The sequence below is a fragment of the Aulonocara sp. 'chitande type north' Nkhata Bay genome, linkage group LG6 (assembly GCF_057382095.1).
Source record: "Aulonocara sp. 'chitande type north' Nkhata Bay isolate Kocher_YH1m ecotype deep benthic linkage group LG6, A_spYH_male_GT1.1, whole genome shotgun sequence".
NCBI lineage: Eukaryota > Metazoa > Chordata > Actinopteri > Cichliformes > Cichlidae > Aulonocara > Aulonocara sp. 'chitande type north' Nkhata Bay.
In genome coordinates this window covers 22,628,785-22,648,478 of record NC_141349.1, presented here as the reverse complement: position 1 = coordinate 22,648,478, position 19,694 = coordinate 22,628,785, and the positions used below count along the sequence as shown (strand labels likewise).

Sequence of the window (19,694 nt, the reverse complement as noted above, 5' to 3'; positions counted from 1 at the left end):
TTTCTACTCTCCCTGCTTTATACAACATGCCACATTCACCCATATTAACTTTCCTAGCTAACATTCACACACGTTCATACTCCAATGGATGCATCAGAGTAACTTGGGGTTACTAACTTGAGACAAGTATTGTGCATGCAGACTGGGGAAGCCAGGGATTCAACCACTAACCTTCCTAATCAGTAGATGATCTGTGCTACCTCCTAAGCTCCAGCCACCCCTTTTTCAATGTGTTTTTGCACCGTGGCGCATTAATCAGCTGAGCAAGAATAGAGAGTAAGACATTTTGCATTGAAAATGGTCTGCTTTCTGAAAATAAGTCAGAATTTCAAAAGATTTTTGTTTTTCTGTTAAGCCACAACACTGACCTATGAATCGTGCAAGCTTTTTTAAACTCTCTATAAGACCAAGTCATTCAAAAATAAGTGGAGATTTTCAATAATCTGTGTGAATAAATTATGAAAAACAATGATGCCGTTCAACATGGGTTTTTATTCATTGTTGGTTCATTTTCAATTCATTCTTTGTAACAGTAATAGCTGTTGGTGAAGGAGCAGCTTATCGTATAGCGGCAAGAATCGCTGCAAGGAGCGTTGGATTCTGCAGAAGTGTTGGATTCTGTAGAAGAGCTGTTATCAGGGTAAGATAACTTGTGTTAGTCCCAGTAGTCTGCAAGAAAATAAGTAATAAATATTATTACATGGGATAATGCATTCTCTGTTGAATGGCTTTCTTTGGATATGATAATATTGGAGAGTCCAGTGTGTCTAATGTTCAAACATAGAAAGACAAACATGACACTCACCCCCTCCCTAGATGAAGAACGTGCATCACGCTCGTGTGCTGAGTCAATCTGTTTAAAAAAAACAAAAAATACATGCAAATGTGTTGTTTGGATATAACAGTACAGGAACACTGATACAGTCTCTGGTGACACGATTCCACACACAGTACAAGATATAGTTATACATTTTATATTAAAACATTAATTTAGTCTTCAGTCATATTACACTTACAGGATTTGCCAGAGCAAGGCTCAGCAGGCATCCAAGCAGAAACACAACCTTGATCATGGTTTCAGTGATTCACCTGTTAACAATAATTTTGATGAGATGTGGTCAAAACCATCAGCCAAATCACCATTCCACCAACATTACATTGAAAACACAGAAGCAATAAAGGATTGATGAGAAATGTTACCGTCAGGTCTTCACAACTTCAGCAGACTGTCTCAGAGATGTGGATGATTGTGGTAATGCTGTACTGACAGTGGAGCTTTTTATACACAGTTGCAAGAGATGATTTAATCTCATTTGCGTAACTGTTGGGAAATTATAATTCTTAGTAAACATCCTCATCTTAATATAAGAGGAAACACAATTAGGCAATATTTAAGGACACACCTGATTAAACCCTTTTGTAAACACAAAAAATATTTTATTTTATGTGCTGGAATGTGCAGAAAATAGGTTTAAATGTTAAACTAATTTATTCAAGTCAGAGACTGTTGCATATAATTAAATTTTTGCTTGATGCATAAAGTTTAAAGATTAAAACTAATAAAACAAGTAAAAAAAAGAGACTTTTCCATTTGATTACATTTTGTATGATGGATTATGCAGAAAAAGTAGAATTGGGCTGAAAGATCTATCGCTTTATCGCCTCTTCAGGTTGTAAATCGTGTTTTTAGAAAGGAACTAAGTAACTAAGTAATTAATTACTTTTGAAAATAAGTAATCAGTAAAGTAACGGGATTACTTTTTTGGGGAAGTAATCAGTAATTAGTTACTGATTACTTTTTTCAAGTAACTTGACCAACACTGGTCCCCAGTATACCTTTTTTGCCTCGTTCTGACCACTAGTCATGTTATGGCCTTCATCTTGGTCAGAATTTTCTCCAGAACCCAGATCAGATTGACTACTTTTTCTTTTCAACTATTCATCTATTGCTATTACGCCCTGCGTGGTCTCACAGCATGACTATTATGTAATTTCTTCTTCCTGTCCTTCTGTTTTACTGGGAGTTGGCAACCTATTTAATTACTGCCCTCTAGTGGAAGAGAAAGTAATTGTTCTGCCTGTTACTCATGCCCATTGCTTAGAGTACTAATCAGGTGGAACCAGATGATCTTCCAGGGCACACCTAATCATTTCTCCAGTGGCTGGCAAACACTGATATTGTCACGGAAAACGGGGTGAGCCGTGTGGAGGCATAAATGAGGACCCAAGAGCAGGCATTCGCTGAGATGCGAACGAGGTTTATTGCAGCATAAAACACAAGGAGAAAATGGCAAAACGGAACTAAAGATAAACTACACTGGGAGAAACTAAACTACAAAACAGCAGAGCAGAACATGGAGGAAGGTGGGCGAAGGCACATGAAGGTTGACAGCAGGGCAAACACACAGTAGATACACAGACGGACCAGCAAACAGCACACAAGTAGACACAACTTAAATACACACTGAAGAACACAGGGCGATTACACACATGTGGGAAACACAGCTGGACCTGATGAGCGTGATGAGACGAGGGGGAAGCAAAACTAAATACAATGACGTAAGACATGGACCTTCAAAGTAAAACAGGAAACAGTTCAGAAAGACGACGGCGTGACACTGAACTAAAGCTACACTAAACACGAAGGCACAAAACACAAACCCTAAGAATAAACTGAAACATAGAATTATAATATTCAAAACACGATAACTAAACAATCAGAACATAAATAATATCACAGATAAATACCAAAATACAACAAACTGAAAATGCTGGGTCAAATGACCCAGGACCGTGACAGATATAAAGATTAATGTTTACATTGAAGTATTGGACAAATCTGTTGACCTGTATTATTTCATCCAGAACATCCCGAACACCACTACAACAACCTCCTTCTCTCTGAGACAGTCTGCTGCAGCCTTACAACTTAAGGTAATTAAATCTTTACTCTCAGCATTTCTTGTGTAAGGATTGTGAAAGATAATTGTTTTGTTTTTTAATTGATGTATTTGTCATTTTGCTATCTTATTGTCTTTAATGTCTTTGTTTGTTTGTTTTTTATCAACAGGTATAATAACTGAAACCATGCTGAAGGCATTTCTGTTTGGATGCTTCCTGCACTGAACATTCAGAATCTCACTACAACAACCTCCTTCTCTCTGAGACTGTCACAGTCCTGAGTTGGTGACCCAGTGTTCTGTATCTCTTTAATTTGTGTTTCTTGATTATTTGTTATTCATGGTTTTCACTGTTAGTGTTTTGGTTTCTGTCCTAGTATTTCTAGCTCCCTAGTTCAGTAGTATTTCTTGAGTTCTAGTTCTTAGGTTTTGGTATTTGGCTTCCCTGTGTCCTGTGTTGTCTACTCGGTGCCCTCCCATCCCACGTTTCACGTTCCTATGTTCTCTGTCTCCCCGGTCTCTTTGTTAAGTTTACTATCTTGTGTTCAGTCGCTATGTTTCCTGTTTTACTTTGAAGGTCCGTGTCTTATGTCATTGTATTCAGTTTTCCTTCCTCCCTGTCTCGTCATGTTCATTAGGTTGAGCCATGTCTCCCTCCTGTGTTACCTCTGCATGACGTCCCTGTATTGCCTCAGCGTTCTCTCCATCAGCTTTCCTGTGTTTCCTGGTTCCTCATCCCCTGGTTCTGGTCAATCCTCAGGTTATATGTTTATGGTTAGTTTTCCCTAGTTTAGGTTTTGTTAGTTTTCTCTGTTCCACCTGTTTGCAGTATTGATCATCCATAAATAAAGGCTCGCTTTCTGTTCAAAACATTCTCCCGCATCCATGTCTGCATTTGGGTCCCCATTCTTCTAAAATCCCACACATCTGCCTCTGCAGCTGTGACAGAGACAGTCTGCTGCAGCTGTACAAATAACATTTTTACTCTCAGTATTTTTTGTGCACGGATTGTGAAGGATAATTTTTATTTGCTTGGATGAATCTGTCGTTTTAGTTCATCTTATTGTATCTTAACTTTTTCTCAACTTATCTATTCATCTTATTGAACATCACTTTCTGTAAAATGTTCTGTAAAATGGATATTTTTCTCTCTAGAGATGACCAACAAACAACATCTCCCTGCAGCAGCTTCTCTCTGCCTTCCTACAAGCACTTGCTACAACTACTACAACAGCTGCATCCATTATAACTCCCTGAAATCATAAAGGAAACTAAAAAACCAAAGAGTGGTTTTAAGCCAGCATTGCATTTATGACGCCAGGACAATGTTGCTTGTTTTGCTTTACTTTTTCTCTTTTCTAAATTGAATCTTGACTTTTGACTTTCTGATCACTGTTGCGTTTAGTAGCTGCCAAATAAAGTTCATCAGTGAAAATCAGTTAAACTCAAAATGTATTTTTTTTGTTTGTTTGTTTTTCACAAACACCATTGTATTGTATGGTTAGGCACAAGTTTTTGTACACAGATTCTGCCATTTTTTCTCTGTACACAATCACAGGGAATTTTAAATCAAACAATTGAGATACTATTGCAGAATTGCAGACGTTCACCTTTAATGTGGGTGGGTCTTTACAAAAATATGACATCAACTGTTTAAGTATTACAAACATTTTTATCTTTAGTGCCCAATTTTGAGCAGCTCAGTACTAATTGGATAACCTGACATCATTTTATATACAAACATCATTTTTTTTATGCTTTGGCTGAAATACTTAAGTCTATACACCATGAACATCACAAATACTGTGTCTCCTCCCTTCAGATGTTCTTCTTGGCATTTACTACAGAGCCTTCGGTTGCTGCTTCTCTTTGGTTCTCTTTATCTTCAGTTTTGTCTTTAATAGCTGCTGTATTGCTTTGGTAAGTGGACTGATTCTTATATAGTGCATTTCTACTCTCCCTGCTTTATACAACATGCCACATTCACCCATATTAACTTTCCTAGCTAACATTCACACACGTTCATACTCCAATGGATGCATCAGAGTAACTTGGGGTTACTAACTTGAGACAAGTATTGTGCATGCAGACTGGGGAAGCCAGGGATTCAACCACTAACCTTCCTAATCAGTAGATGATCTGTGCTACCTCCTAAGCTCCAGCCACCCCTTTTTCAATGTGTTTTTGCACCGTGGCGCATTAATCAGCTGAGCAAGAGTAGAGAGTAAGACATTTTGCATTGAAAATGGTCTGCTTTCTGAAAATAAGTCAGAATTTCAAAAGATTTTTGTTTTTCTGTTAAGCCACAACACTGACCTATGAATCGTGCAAGCTTTTTAAAACTCTATAAGACCAAGTCATTCAAAAATAAGTGGAGATTTTCAATAATCTGTGTGAATAAATTATGAAAAACAATGATGCCGTTCAACATGGGTTTTTATTCATTGTTGGTTCATTTTCAATTCATTCTTTGTAACAGTAATAGCTGTTGGTGAAGGAGCAGCTTATCGTATAGCGGCAAGAATCGCTGCAAGGAGCGTTGGATTCTGCCGAAGTGTTGGATTCTGTAGAAGAGCTGTTATCAGGGTAAGATAACTTGTGTTAGTCCCAGTAGTCTGCAAGAAAATAAGTAATAAATATTATTACATGGGATAATGCATTCTCTGTTGAATGGCTTTCTTTGGATATGATAATATTGGAGAGTCCAGTGTGTCTAATGTTCAAACATAGAAAGACAAACATGACACTCACCCCCTCCCTAGATGAAGAACGTGCATCACGCTCGTGTGCTGAGTCAATCTGTTTAAAAAAAACAAAAAATACATGCAAATGTGTTGTTTGGATATAACAGTACAGGAACACTGATACAGTCTCTGGTGACACGATTCCACACACAGTACAAGATATAGTTATACATTATATATTAAAACATTAATTTAGTCTTCAGTCATATTACACTTACAGGATTTGCCAGAGCAAGGCTCAGCAGGCATCCAAGCAGAAACACAACCTTGATCATGGTTTCAGTGATTCACCTGTTAACAATAATTTTGATGAGATGTGGTCAAAACCATCAGCCAAATCACCATTCCACCAACATTACATTGAAAACACAGAAGCAATAAAGGATTGATGAGAAATGTTACCGTCAGGTCTTCACAACTTCAGCAGACTGTCTCAGAGATGTGGATGATTGTGGTAATGCTGTACTGACAGTGGAGCTTTTTATACACAGTTGCAAGAGATGATTTAATCTCATTTGCGTAACTGTTGGGAAATTATAATTCTTAGTAAACATCCTCATCTTAATATAAGAGGAAACACAATTAGGCAATATTTAAGGACACACCTGAATTACACCTAATTCTTAGTAGGTATGATTTCTGTCAGAAATTATATGCCATGGTTGGTTTTGTCTAACATTCAATTGTGAAACTGTGGTGTACATTGTCCTTACTTGATATCAATTTTGGTCTGAGATACTTAAAACTAAAGGGTTAAGTACCAGTCTTCCAGTCAGCATTCAGTGATATTTTCTTTTGTCCTAGAGGTCTTGAATGTGAAGAAATGTTGTATTTTATAGAATAATACTGGGGATTTGTGGTCTGTTGTGTATGCAAGAGCTAATCTTGTTTCTGAACCACAGTGATATGAGATTTGCATGGTATGTATTCACATACAAAACTAAAATGTTTTTGTGAATGTTCCTTACGTACAATTACGTACAATTGTCTACACATAAAAATATATGAAGAATGGTCACTATGTCCTCTCTATCTTTATATCTATATAATAAATCTTTGTGTATTACCACTGCAGTTTCAATTAAAAGAATTTTTAAAAATGCAAGTGAGCATGACCATTTCTATTTATCTTCTAACATCCAGGGATCCTCATGATGTGTTTCACAGTGTCTAACAAGCTTTGTAAAGTATCTTGATGCATGCTCAATCATCCTGGTAAGGAAGTTGAAAAACTGAATCTGTCCATCTTGATGTGGCGTTTAGAGTAGGAGAGCGCAGTGTTTAGAGAAAATGCTTCTCAGCTGTTCCAATGCTCGTAACACCTAAGCAATCACTAAGGACTTTCACTTGAAAAAAAGTAGTTGTCCTACTCTCCTGTCTTGCCTTGGGCATTCTTTAATCAAATTACTGGAGTTTGAGGACATGAACTGATAACTTTCTCCTTCAGGATTTTATGGTAGAGAGAAAAGAAGTCACTACCACTGTCACAGTTTTACCACTGTCACTGTTTTAGTTTTGCACCAAAGGGACTGGCCTAATGCCTCAAACCTCTCAAAAAGGTCAACTTTTGTCTCATCAGTCCAAAGAAGATTTTACCAAAAGTTAGACGCAATAAGTCCGATACAACTTTATGAAGCTCACTTCTGTGTGATGGCAGCGACACTGCGGTGGGTTGTTGAAGATATCCTGAACTTTTGTCTTTGTAACTGCTGCTGATTTTAGCTGTTAACTGATGTTAGCCAGCATTAGTGAAACTTTCTCTGAAGTTGATGTAACAGTGTTGGACTCAGCCTCTTGACAAATAAGCTCTCATACAATGTGAGAATGTGATGAAACTGTTTATCACCGGGAAAGTGTGATATATGTAGTGTGATAGGGCACTCGAACCTAATCCTAGCAAAATTTTAGCTTATGACCTGGCTGGTTTTGTTGTTTAGTCAGCTTTTTTTTTTGGTGTGGTATAGCTCTCATTTCAAAAACACAAGCAAGGACCCACCTTTCCTGTTCTTTAATTAATAATAATAATGGACTGCATTTATATAGCCCTTTTCAAGACCCTCAAAGCACTTTACAATTCCACTATTCATTCACACAGTGATGGAGGCAAGCTACAGTTGTAGCCACAGCTGCTCTGGGGCAGACTGACAGAAGCGAGGCTGCCATATCACGCTATCAGCCCCTCTGGCCATCACCAGTAGGTGAAGTGTCTTGCCCAAGGACACAACAGCCAAGACAGACAGAGCTGGGGATCGAACCGGCAACCATCCGGTTACAAGATGAGCTTCCCCACCCCCTGAAACACGGTCACCCAAATTGAATACCTTTTAAGTTTTATGTGGACCATCTATCAAATAAACTCAAACCTATAACAGCGACTCATTTCCCAACAATCCCTGATGCTACACTGGGTGTTGTCTGTAAACTGCCTAAGCTGGTAAAGCTCCTGATTTGTAATCATAGCGAGGATTTCCATCTGTTTACCAGTTTGCAAACACTACAGGGTGGAGACCTACATTACGGTGGTAATGTGCAATGTTTTCTGGTTATATTCAGATTAATGTTAACATTTCAGTATTGGACAAATCTATTAAACTGTGTTATTTCTGAAACTTGTGATGAAATGAGTCCAACATAATTATATCAGCTTGAACTGTGAAATAAATGCCAGAAAATTTTTTTTAAATTTTGAGTGTTTGTTGAACCCTTCTGATGAAATGTTTTCAAAAAGATATTCAATTTAAATTTTCACATACAGGTATTTAAATTTGTATCATATTTGCTACATCTGGCAACAAAAAGTCACAAAAGTAAAAAAAAAAAAAGATCAAATATGTTACACTTGGCTTTACAGGGCTAGTCATCAGCCACACCTTGAAATGTGGAGGAGGATGTATTCTTAACAAAGCTGATCCAGTAACTGTATATAAGAAAAGCTGAACATCCAGAACACCACTACAACAACCTCCTTGAGACAATCTGCTGCGGCCTTACAACTTAAGGTGATTAAATCTTTACTCTTAGCATTTCTTGAGTAAGGATTGTGAAAGACATTTTTTTTTTTTTGCTTGAGTGAATTTGTCATTTTAGCATATCTTATTGTCTTTAATCTTTTTTCAACAGGTACATTAACTGAAACAATACTGAAAGTACTTCTGCTTGGATGCTTCCTGTGCAGGACTCTGGTTAAACCTGCAAGTATTATCATAAGTGATATATTAGCAGATATTATTTTAATATGCAAATACAAGTAATACCACACTTTGGATGATGGTGAGGGCACACGGACACTATGAGGCGAGTGCTTTCTTTCGCCCCCACATTCAAATCACAGATGAACTGTAAAAGCTTTGGGGGGGTTTTTCTCTCTACAGATCACCAACAACAACAATATCTCCCTGCAGCAGCTTCTCTCTGCCCTCCTACAAGCACTTGCTACAGCTACTATAACAGCTGCACCCACTATAACTCCCTGAAATCGTAAAGGAAACTAAATTTCAATGAGTGGTTTTAAGCCAGCATTGCTTTTATGAAGCCAGCACAATGTTGCTTGTTTTGCATTAGATTTCCTCTTTTCCAAATTGAATCTTGATTTTTTTATTAAATCTTTCTGCTCACTATTGTGTTAAGTCACTGCCAAATAAAGTTCATCACTGAAAATCTGACTCAAATTTTTTGTATTTAATTTTTACATACACCTTTCTATTTTTAAGCCCACAAGTTTTTGTACACATATTTTTTCATTTTTTCTCTGTACACAATCACAGTGAATTTTCAAACAAACCATCAAGATAATGTTGAATTGCAGACTTTCAGCTTTAGTTCAAGTGTCTTTAGAAAAATACTGCATTGACTGTGTAAGAACTACAAATACCGATACCTTTTATCTGTAGACCCAGCAGCTCAAAAATAGCTGGATGAATTGACATCATTTTATATACAAACATTATTTTTTATACTTTGATGGAAATAACACAAACCATAAGCATCAAAAATACTGGTTCTCTTCAGATTTTTTTTTAGGCCTTTAGGAAAAGTCTTCAGGTGCTGCTTCTTTGTGGGTCTCTTTTTCTTCAGTTTTGTCTCCAGTATCTGCTGTGTGGGTTTGTGTTGGGTGACTGACTTGGCCATTGCACCTCAATAAATGGACAAACCAGTGCTGTGTCTACTCATTACCAACGAATGTGCAAAGAACTAATGATTACATTGTATCTGTAGGCACTTTGTTACTAGCAGTCTAGCACAGATACAGTTAATTTGTTACTATTTCTTTAGTTGAATCTACGAACAACCACAAAAAAGAACATAGTTTGACAGGCAAAAATTTGTATTTTTGCACAAATGAGTTGATTCCCAGAGAACGGTTACAAAAAAACACACACAAAAAAAATAAAACCTCCGGGTAATGGCGTTTACTGGGTAGACGTGCTTTAGGTCCGCTCCGCTACACGGCTCAGCATTTACCTAACGAACCTACTTTTTTTTGAGATTTTGCTTCCCAGTTTTGGATGCCTTTTGCTTTTGTCGGTTACCGAAGATTTAAAGAATGTCTAAGTCAAGGGGCAAACAAGACCGAGAAACCTCGACACTTGCGGCGCCTGTAACTGCAGCCGAGATTAGCTTAATGCTCGAGGAGCATAGAGCTGCATTGCTAGCGGACTTCAAGTCATCCTTTCAGGACTTGTCCTCTAAGTTAGACACTGTGCAGTCTGCAGTGCAGGACCACGGTCAACGCATTGATTCTTTGGAATCGACATACACTGAATTTGACCAACGTCTGGACCAATTAGAGTCCGAATGCTCTATGCTTCGCAAAGACAACAACTGGCTAAAATCCAAGGTGGCAGACTTGGAAGGTCGCAGCAGGAGGCAGAATATACGACTTGTAGGACTACCTGAGGACATTGAAGGCCCACGCCCGACAGCTTTCTTTTCTCAACTCCTCGTCGATGTTTTTGGAACGCAGATGCTTCCCTCGCCGCCCGAGCTGGACAGGGCGCACCGGAGTCCAGTTCCGAAATCGACGAAACCACGGCCGGTCATTCTGCGATTTCACCGGTACCAAATAAAAGATCTTATAATCCGGGAAGCTCGTAAGAAAGGCGAGCTCAGCTACAACGGCCACAGGATCCGGCTATATGAAGACTACAGCCCGGAGGTGGTGAAGAACCGAGCTGAGTATAAAGACGCGATGTCTGAACTTTATAAGCGGGGATTTAAACCTGCGCTCCTCTTCCCGGCTAAACTGCGCATCGTTCTGCCCGCAGGGGAGAAACAGTGGTTTACGTCTGCTTCGGAAGCCGATAAGTTCGTGCAGGGCTTGAGGAACGAGGCTGAAGCTCAAAGGCCACAGTGACTGACAGCTGCGAGTAAAGTGACTTGAATCCTTGTTGACTTGCAGGCAATCGGACGATTGCAGAGAAGGCAGGCAAGCACTACATGTTTCTGTTACTTCAGGGTATACTAGTTGTCACCATTCTAACACTTGGTTCTTATGTTTCTTTTGTAATATTTTGAATTAATGTTCACTGATCCCTAGAAGGTTCGACTTATATTGGGATATACACTTAGTACTTCAAAGTTAAGGTTATATGGAGTTTCTATGTAGCAGGAGTTTGGGCTAGGAGGTTGAAGCTGTTGGGAATATACTGCGGTCACCTTAGTTCAGAAAGGGGACCTAGTGGGTGGTTGGGGCGGGGTGGGGGGAACTATGGCCTCGAGTTATTGTTCCTGTTTTTGTTTGCTTTGGTTGTATGTGGGTTTGTGTTGTGTGTTGTGTTTTGGGTTTTTTTGTTGTTGTTGTTTTTTTTTTTTGTTTTTTTTTCTCTTGTCCCCTCCCATGTACGGTCAACTTGTTATTGTCACCAGATTTCAGTAAAACATATATATGGCTAGTTATAGCACTAACAATAGTACTATTAGATTCTTGTCTTGGAATGTGAAAGGCTTGAACGGTCCGGTAAAGAGATCTCGGGTTCTCAGCCACGTAAAACATCTCAGTGCAGATGTAGCTTTTCTCCAGGAGACTCATTTGCGAGCCAAAGATCATAAAAGACTTAAACCTCCATGGATAGGTCATATGTTTCACTCAAACTTTGATATTCGAGCCAGAGGAGTGGCAATTTTAATTAGGAATGAAATCACTAAATTGATTGCTGACAAAAATGGGCGATATCTAATTGTTGTAGGGACCCTCGTGAATAACCCAGTTGTTTTAGTGAACGTCTATGCCCCAAACTTTGACAACACTCTGTTTGCTAATAATCTTCTGAGGATGATTCCTGACTTAGATACACACCTCCTGATATTTGGAGGTGATTTAAACTGCGTTATTGACCCAGCTTTAGACAAATCTGCCACTGGCTCTAAAGCATCATCTGCTATGTCCAGGGCTTTCTCACACTTTATGACCCAAAATGGATACATTGATCCTTGGAGGTTTTTTAATCCCCAAGCCAGAGAATATTCCTTTTTTTCAAATGTTCATCACACATATTCTCGGATCGATAATTTTTTTATAAATGGCTCCATGGCTTCTAAAGTTTGCAACTCTGAATATCTTCCGATTGTTATATCTGATCATGCTCCATTAATCCTGGATATGGCTTTGTCTCCTGGCTATAGACCTCAGCACCCATGGAGGTTGAACTCTCTTCTTTTGTCTGATTCAGCTTTCTGTGACTATATCTTATCTGCAATTGATAACTTCTTAACTACGAATGAGTCTGAGGACATCTCAAACTCTCTACTATGGGAAACTCTTAAAGCATACCTCAGGGGCCAAATAATTTCCTATTTATCTCACCTATCTAAATCTAAGAAAGCTAAGCAAAATGAACTTTCTGCCAAAATTCAAGCTCTAGATCGGCAACACGCTCAAACTCCCTCACCTGAAATATATAAGCAGCGTCTTAACCTGCAATCGGAGTTCAGTCTCCTGTCGACCCATGATGCAGAGCAATTGTTATTACGGTCCCGTGGCAACTATTATGAACATGGTGATAAAGCCTCTCGTCTGTTAGCCCACCAGCTACGTCACCAATCGGCATCTCGCCAAATATTGCAAATTAGAAATGAATCGGGAACTTTGACTTCTGATCCAACGGAAATCAACTCAATTTTGAAGTCATTTTATAGTTCTCTGTATACATCAGAGTTCCCCTCTAATTCTATAGATATGAACCAGTTTCTTAACAAATTGGATACCCCTACAATTACAACCTCAACAGCAGAAGAAATAGATGCACCACTCACTTTGGATGAGGTTATATCATCAATCACATCCTTACAGTCTGGAAAGTCCCCTGGTCCTGATGGGTCCACTTAAAACTGGCCCCTCTGCTGCTGTCGGTTTTTGAGGAGTCTCTGAAATGCGGCTCTCTCCCTCAGACACTAAGACAGGCTTCTGTCTCATTACTGCATAAAGAAGGAAAGGATCCTACCTGTTGTGGCTCTTATCGACCAATAAGCCTTCTTAATGTAGACTTTAAAATCTTATCCAAACTGCTAGCAACCCGTTTGGAAAGAGTTCTCCCTTCTATTATATCAGACGAACAGACAGGCTTTATTAAAGGAAGACATTCCTTTTTTAATATATGGTCCCTTCTTAATATAATATATTCCAGAAATCATAGTACCGTCCCTGAGGTGGTGATTTCATTGGATGCTGAAAAAGCATTTGATCGAGTGGAATGGGAGTATCTTTTTGCAGTCTTGAGGAAATTTGGTTTTGGTGACAGTTTTATATCTTGGATTCATCTTTTATATACTACGCCACTGCCATCTGTTTGTACTAATAATGTGAATTCTGAGTATTTTACTCTATCACGTGGTACACGTCAAGGCTGCCCACTCTCACCTTTACTTTTTACTTTAGCAATAAAGCCTCTTTCTGTGACTCTCAGAACCTCGCCTCTGTTTCAAGGGGTTATTCGTGGTGGTACGGAATATAGGGTTGCTCTGTATGCAGATGACTTATTACTATATGTTACAAATCCAACAATTTATTTACCCTCTATAATGGAAATACTTGTGAGTTTTGGCTCTTTCTCTGGGTACAAGATTAATATACAAAAAAGTGAATGTTTTCCTATAAACCCAGTTGCAAAGGAGCTTAGACAGACAGATTTTAATTTCCATTTAGCTTTCTCAGGTTTTAGATATCTAGGAGTGCATATTACCAGTTCATTTAAAGCTTTGCAAACAGCTAATCTTAACCCTTTGCTGACCTATGTCAGGTTGGCTTTTCAAAGGTGGGCAAATCTTCCTGTGTCACTTCTTGGCAGGATTAATATTATAAAAATGAATATTCTACCTAAATTCCTCTACCTTTTTCAGTGTATCCCATTGTTTCTACCTAAGTCCTTTTTCAAATCTGTGAATCGAATGATTTCATCATTTATATGGGCAAATAAGACCCCCAGGATTAGTATGACCTCACTACAACAGGGTAAGCTCAGTGGGGGTCATTCTTTGCCCAACTTGATGTTTTATTATTGGGCAGCCAACATTCAGAAGTATACCTATTGGCTGAATGATCCTCAAGCTACTTGGTGTTGCCTTGAGGCTCAATCATGTTTCTCTTCCTCACTCCCAGCACTATTATTTTCATCCCTTCCGGTTTCCCTGTTACGATTCACAGACAACCCTGTTCTAATTGGCTCTCTAAAAATATGGTATCAATTCCGGCGTCACTTCAATTCTATCTCTGCTTCTGCTCTGACCCCAGTCTGCAACAACCACCTCTTCCCCCCATCCCTGGTGGACTCCTCCTTCAGTATATGGGCAAGAAAAGGTATCAAATGTTTTCATGACTTCTTCAAAGATAACATTTTTCTCAGCTTTAGTGAACTTTGCTCTTTGTACGATTTGCCCTCGTATCATTTGTTCCGCTACTTTCAAACAAGACACTGTGCATCTTCTATCTGGTCAGAGTTTCCAAGTCAGCCTTTCAAGCCTTGGTGGGAAGACTTATTCCAGTTGAAGCCTCACAGTAAGGCTCTAATATCACAAATCTATACTTTAATTATGTCACCGGGCAATTACTCAACCAAGAAAATTGCCTTGAGTTGGGAACAGGAACTGGGTCTTCAGTTTGTTGAAGGTTACTGGGATAAAGTCATTGACAGAATTCATTCTTCAGCCTCATGTGCAAGACTCTCCCTTATTCAGTTTAAGACGGTATACAGATTACACTTCTCAACATCTAGATTATCTAAAATATACCCCAGCATTCCGGACCTGTGCAACAGATGCAACACCTCCCCCTGTGATTTAACTCATATGTTTTTTGCCTGCCCGTCACTTCAATTATACTGGACTTTTTACTCTGAAGTGCTCTCTCATGTTTTGAGTGTCACTCTCAAACCATGTCCACTAGTTGCCATTTTTGGTGTTTCTGAGGACGCCACCCTGAACCTTAGTCGTAAACAACTGGATATTATCGCTTTCACTTCACTGCTGGCACGGCGTCGAATTTTGCTGTCTTGGAAAGCTTCTCACCCTCCAGCCCGATCACGTTGGCTGGAAGATGTTATGTTCTTTTTAAAAATGGAGAAAATAAAATTTAGACTCAGAGGGAATGTTAATAAGTTGTCACAGATGTGGCAGCCTTTTATCACTTACTTTAACTCGTTGAAAACACTTACAATAGACTAAACATTTGTACCACAAGGTTCCCTTCTGTTATGGTTTTGGGAGGGAGTTGATTTTTTTTTTTTTTTCTGTGCGTGGGTTGTTGTTTTTGTTTTTCTTCCTTTTTTTTTTTTTTTTCTGTTTTATTGTTATCATCCGAATCTCAATGGCCCAACCTGTTTTGATATATGTCTTTATATCGGTTGATACTTGCTGTATTGGGCCTGATATGTTAAATTACATGTGCAAAACTTTATAAATAAAGATTAAAAAAAATAAAAATAAAAAATAAAACCTCCAAAAAAGATCAGATGTACTGTATTTGAAAGTCAGGTTCTTTTTCAATTTCAATTTAACTGAATTCAGTTCCAAATCACAATAACAGTTGCCTCATTACACATAGCAGACAGGTCTGGCCCAGATCTGGTGTCAAGCTGGCACTGCTGGCTGACTTCTGGCATGGTAAGTGGTATGTCATCCAGATGTGGGCCAGGTCTGGCAATGATGGCACTATTTATGTTCCTATTTTCCTATTTTAGTTAGAATACCCAAATACCATGTTGCAATACTATACTGCTAGGGTAGCCAACGTTTCAAATGCAGGTTTAACAGGTTTGTGAGTGTACACTTTATCCAAAACTTAGTGACAGTTTACTCATTGTTGCCACTGGGAGGCTGTAGCTCAGGCAGTAGGGCAGATCACCTACTGATTGGAAGATGAGTGGTTCAATCCCTGCCTCCCCCAGTCTGCATGTCAAGAGTATGAATGTAGTTAGGAAGCACTCAGTTTAGAGAAAGAGTGTGATTTGTGAATGGGGCATGTTATATAAGGCACCTTGAGTAATCTGGGAGAGTAGAAAAGTGCTGAATAAGAATCAGTCCATTCACTGTCTGGGCAGAGTTTTGTCATGTTACTTTTGCATGTTGTGGCACATGTTGTTATTATATGGCTTGATTAAGCTACACATTATGCTGACATCTGGGGCCAGAGCTGAAACTGTTCTGGGCCAGCACAGGGCCAGCAGTGTGTCTGCAACTCCCGTGGCTGCACACAACTTATACATGGCCCAAATACTGCAAAGAATGATGGCCCTTTGGTGGCCCAGATCAGGTTTACCAGAGGTAATCCACACATGGGCCAGCACAGGACCATCAGTGTGTTTGCAACTGGCTTTGTGCTGGCCCATGTGTGGGCCACCTCTGGCAAACCAGATCTGGGATACCAAAGGGCCGTAATTCTTTGCGGTATGTGGGTCATGTGTAAGCACATTGTGTGGGCCAGATCCGGGCCATACCAGTTTTGCTATGTGGGATGGTGCTTTAGACCATAAGGTTCAGACGCTACAAAGAAAAAGTAGAAAATCCCAGCAATCATATGATCTCCTTTGAGCAAGCACTATGGCGACAGTGGGGGAAAAAATCCCTTTTTACAGGAAGAAACCTCCAGCAAATCCACACTCAGGGAGGGTCGTCCATTTGCCAAAACCGGTTGGGGTAAGGGGAGGAAGACAGGAAAGACTGAAGGCTCAGCCTCCAATTCTACTTTAAAACATGCTAGCTTACCATAAGTAAGCCTGCAGTCTAACAGCGAAGTCCTCTAATTAGGTGATACAATTCTATAAGATAAGATGGCACTTAATTATATAACACTTTGTATGAGATGAGCAAGATTTTGAATTTAGAAGGGCACTAATAAAGAGAAGCCAATATAAGAAAAATATGCGCTCTCTTTCTAGTTCCTGTAAGTACCCTTGCTACAGCATTTTGGATTAACTGAAGACTTTTCAGGGAGTTTTTTTTAGGACATCCTGATAATAACAAATTACAGTAGTCCAGCGCAAAAGTAATAAATGCATGAACTAGTATTTCAGTTTCACTCTGAGAGAGGATATTTCTAATTATAGACATATTGTGCAAATGGAAGAAAGCAGTCCTACATATGTGTTTAATATTTCCATTAAATGGCTTATTCTGGTCAAAAATGAATAAGATATTATGGTCGACAGCAGTGAACTGTTGTGCTTGTCCTGAGGTCTAGCAGGACAAGCACAAAGATGAGTCCACTGTCAGAGGCCAGAGCTAATGGTAAAGGAGATATTAAAAATTGTGAGATGTTTAGATTTCTGAGTATCACAACAAAGCATCATAAAAAGAGTTACTCAACCCTAGTTTTAGCACCTTAATATTTCAAACAAACAGAGCCACTTATAAAGCTTGTGGTCGTGATGAGCCAGAGTGAGAACTCATCTTATATATACATACAAACACACATTTCACTTTGAAAGCTTTTTAAATGATCTGAAGGAGGAAAATTTAGGTCAAGATTTGATCCAGATCTTTCTGGGTGTGACACATCACACCAATTATAATCTAAAATCTTTCACTCAGTGCTAATGGACTATATTTGTTTAACTCCTTGAATTAAAGCTGAAAGTCTGCATTTCAATCACATTTGATTGTTTGATTTAAAATTCACTGTTGTCGCTCATAGGGGGAATATAAATTGTGTCATTGTCCAAATATGTGTAAATTTTGACTTAGAATAACACAGAGGTTGTAGAGAGAGAAAAAACAAAAAGACAAAAAACGAAATCTGAATCTACATGATTTTCACATATGAATTTTATTTGACAGCTAAAGACAATAGTGACCATAAAGACTCATTAAGAAGTCATGGTTAAAATTTTTTTAAACAAAAAACAAAAACATAACAGGCAAACACAACATGGTGCCTATGTCAGAAATTCGACGCAAATGCAAAGGCTTAAAACCACTCTTTGATCTTTGGTGTCCTTTTATGTAGTGGCTGCAACTATTGTAGTTGTAGTGGGTGCAGCTGTTATAGTAGTTGTAGCAAGTGGTTGTAGAAGGGCAAGCTAGAGCTGCAGGAAATCAATAAAATTGCTGTTCACCTGTAAAGAAAATGTTTTAGAGAAAGTGACGCTCCTGTGTGATTTAAACGTGGAGGATAAAGAAAACACTCACCTCATTTGAACTGAAGCCAGAGCAGGCCAGGCATTCGTGTGCCTTGTCCATCTGTAGAAGATTCAAAAGCAGGGTATTACTTGTACATATTTATACTCTTATAGTATCTGCATATATTTTCCCTTATAGTGTTATTGAATCATGCCTAATGATAATACTTACAGCCTGAGGCAGAGTGAGGCTCAGGAGGCATACAAGCAGAAATACCTTCATCATTGTTTCAATGATTGTAAATGTTGAAAAAGATAATGAGGATAATAAAGACGCAAAATGAAAACACTCTTCGACAATCCTGACACAGAAAATATTGCGAATAAAGTTTTAATTACCTGAATCTGTACAGCTGCAGCAGACTGTCTCACAGTGAACGAGGTTGTTTTAGTGATGCTCTGGATGTTGAGTGCTTCTTATATACAGTTACTGGATCAGCTTTGTTAAGAAATCCTCCTCCCCATTTGAAGGTGTGGCTGATGATTAGAGACAGAAATCCCACTTGGACATGAAACTGTTGCACTAGTTTCATCACAAACAACAGAAATAACAGAGTTTAATTGATTTGTCTAAGGTTTTTCTTTATTAATTTTTACACAATCAGAAAACATTTTATATTACTACTTTAATGCACGTCTCCACCTTCTCGTGTTGTCAGACAGGTAAACTGATGAAAAAGTTGGCTATGATTAAAAATCAAAAGACTTAGTGGCCTAGGCATTTAAAAGGTATACACCCACTGAAGTTTGCATTTCTGTCTGACTTTTCTCTTAGGAAATGAGTTGCTATTATGGGCTTAAGCTACTGCACTGTACCTTGTACAGTAAAGTCATGTAACAGGACATTATTAGATCTATCTATCTCTCTATCTATCTCAAAAATAGTTTTATTTGTTGTTATCTATCGTCTACCTGGGCCTTCCACAGAGATTCGGACTGAATTCTCAGACTTTTTATCTGATTTAGTGCTCAGCTCAGAAAAGATAATTATTATGGGTGATTTGAACATGCACGTAGATACTAAAAATGACATCCTAAACTCAGTATTTAATCAGTTATTAGACTCAAATGGCCTCTCAAAATGTTAAAGAAACTACACAACACTTTAATCACACTCAAGATCTGTGTTTGCTAATAGCATTTAAATTTACAATAATGGATTACACAGCAGTGGGGAGTAGATTTCATCACAGTAGATATCTTTCTGTCTCTAATCATCAGTCACACCTTAAAATGTGGAGGAGGAGGATTTCTTCTTTCTATGTTTTCTGACTGTGTAAAAATTAACACTCCAACCAGCAGGACATGACCTGCCGCAACACCTTACTCAGGAGGCGACAGCCTTGGGCTACGTCCACACTAGCCCGGATAGATTTGAAAACGGCATTTTGGTCTGAAAACGCTCCGCGTCCACACTAGCGTTTTCAGTCGTTTTCACAGAGTTG

At 38.7% G+C, this 19,694-nt stretch overlaps 3 long non-coding RNA genes across 3 annotated transcripts; all 3 read right to left on the bottom strand.

The window, feature by feature from the left end:
• Positions 1-477: 477 nt before the first annotated feature.
• Positions 478-1,245, bottom strand: LOC147327790 (uncharacterized). The gene is made up of 4 exons (XR_015130042.1): positions 1,201-1,245; positions 1,017-1,089; positions 806-853; positions 478-669 (listed from the first exon to the last, which is right to left on the bottom strand). It is a non-coding gene; the product is annotated as an uncharacterized LOC147327790 (long non-coding RNA).
• A 4,079-nt stretch (positions 1,246-5,324) lies between these two features.
• LOC147327789 (uncharacterized) lies at positions 5,325-6,091 on the bottom strand. The gene is made up of 4 exons (XR_015130041.1): positions 6,047-6,091; positions 5,863-5,935; positions 5,652-5,699; positions 5,325-5,515 (listed from the first exon to the last, which is right to left on the bottom strand). It is a non-coding gene; the product is annotated as an uncharacterized LOC147327789 (long non-coding RNA).
• Positions 6,092-17,829: 11,738 nt separating this feature from the next.
• On the bottom strand, positions 17,830-19,294 carry LOC147327788 (uncharacterized). The gene is made up of 3 exons (XR_015130040.1): positions 18,589-19,294; positions 18,260-18,310; positions 17,830-18,186 (listed from the first exon to the last, which is right to left on the bottom strand). It is a non-coding gene; the product is annotated as an uncharacterized LOC147327788 (long non-coding RNA).
• Positions 19,295-19,694: the final 400 nt, after the last annotated feature.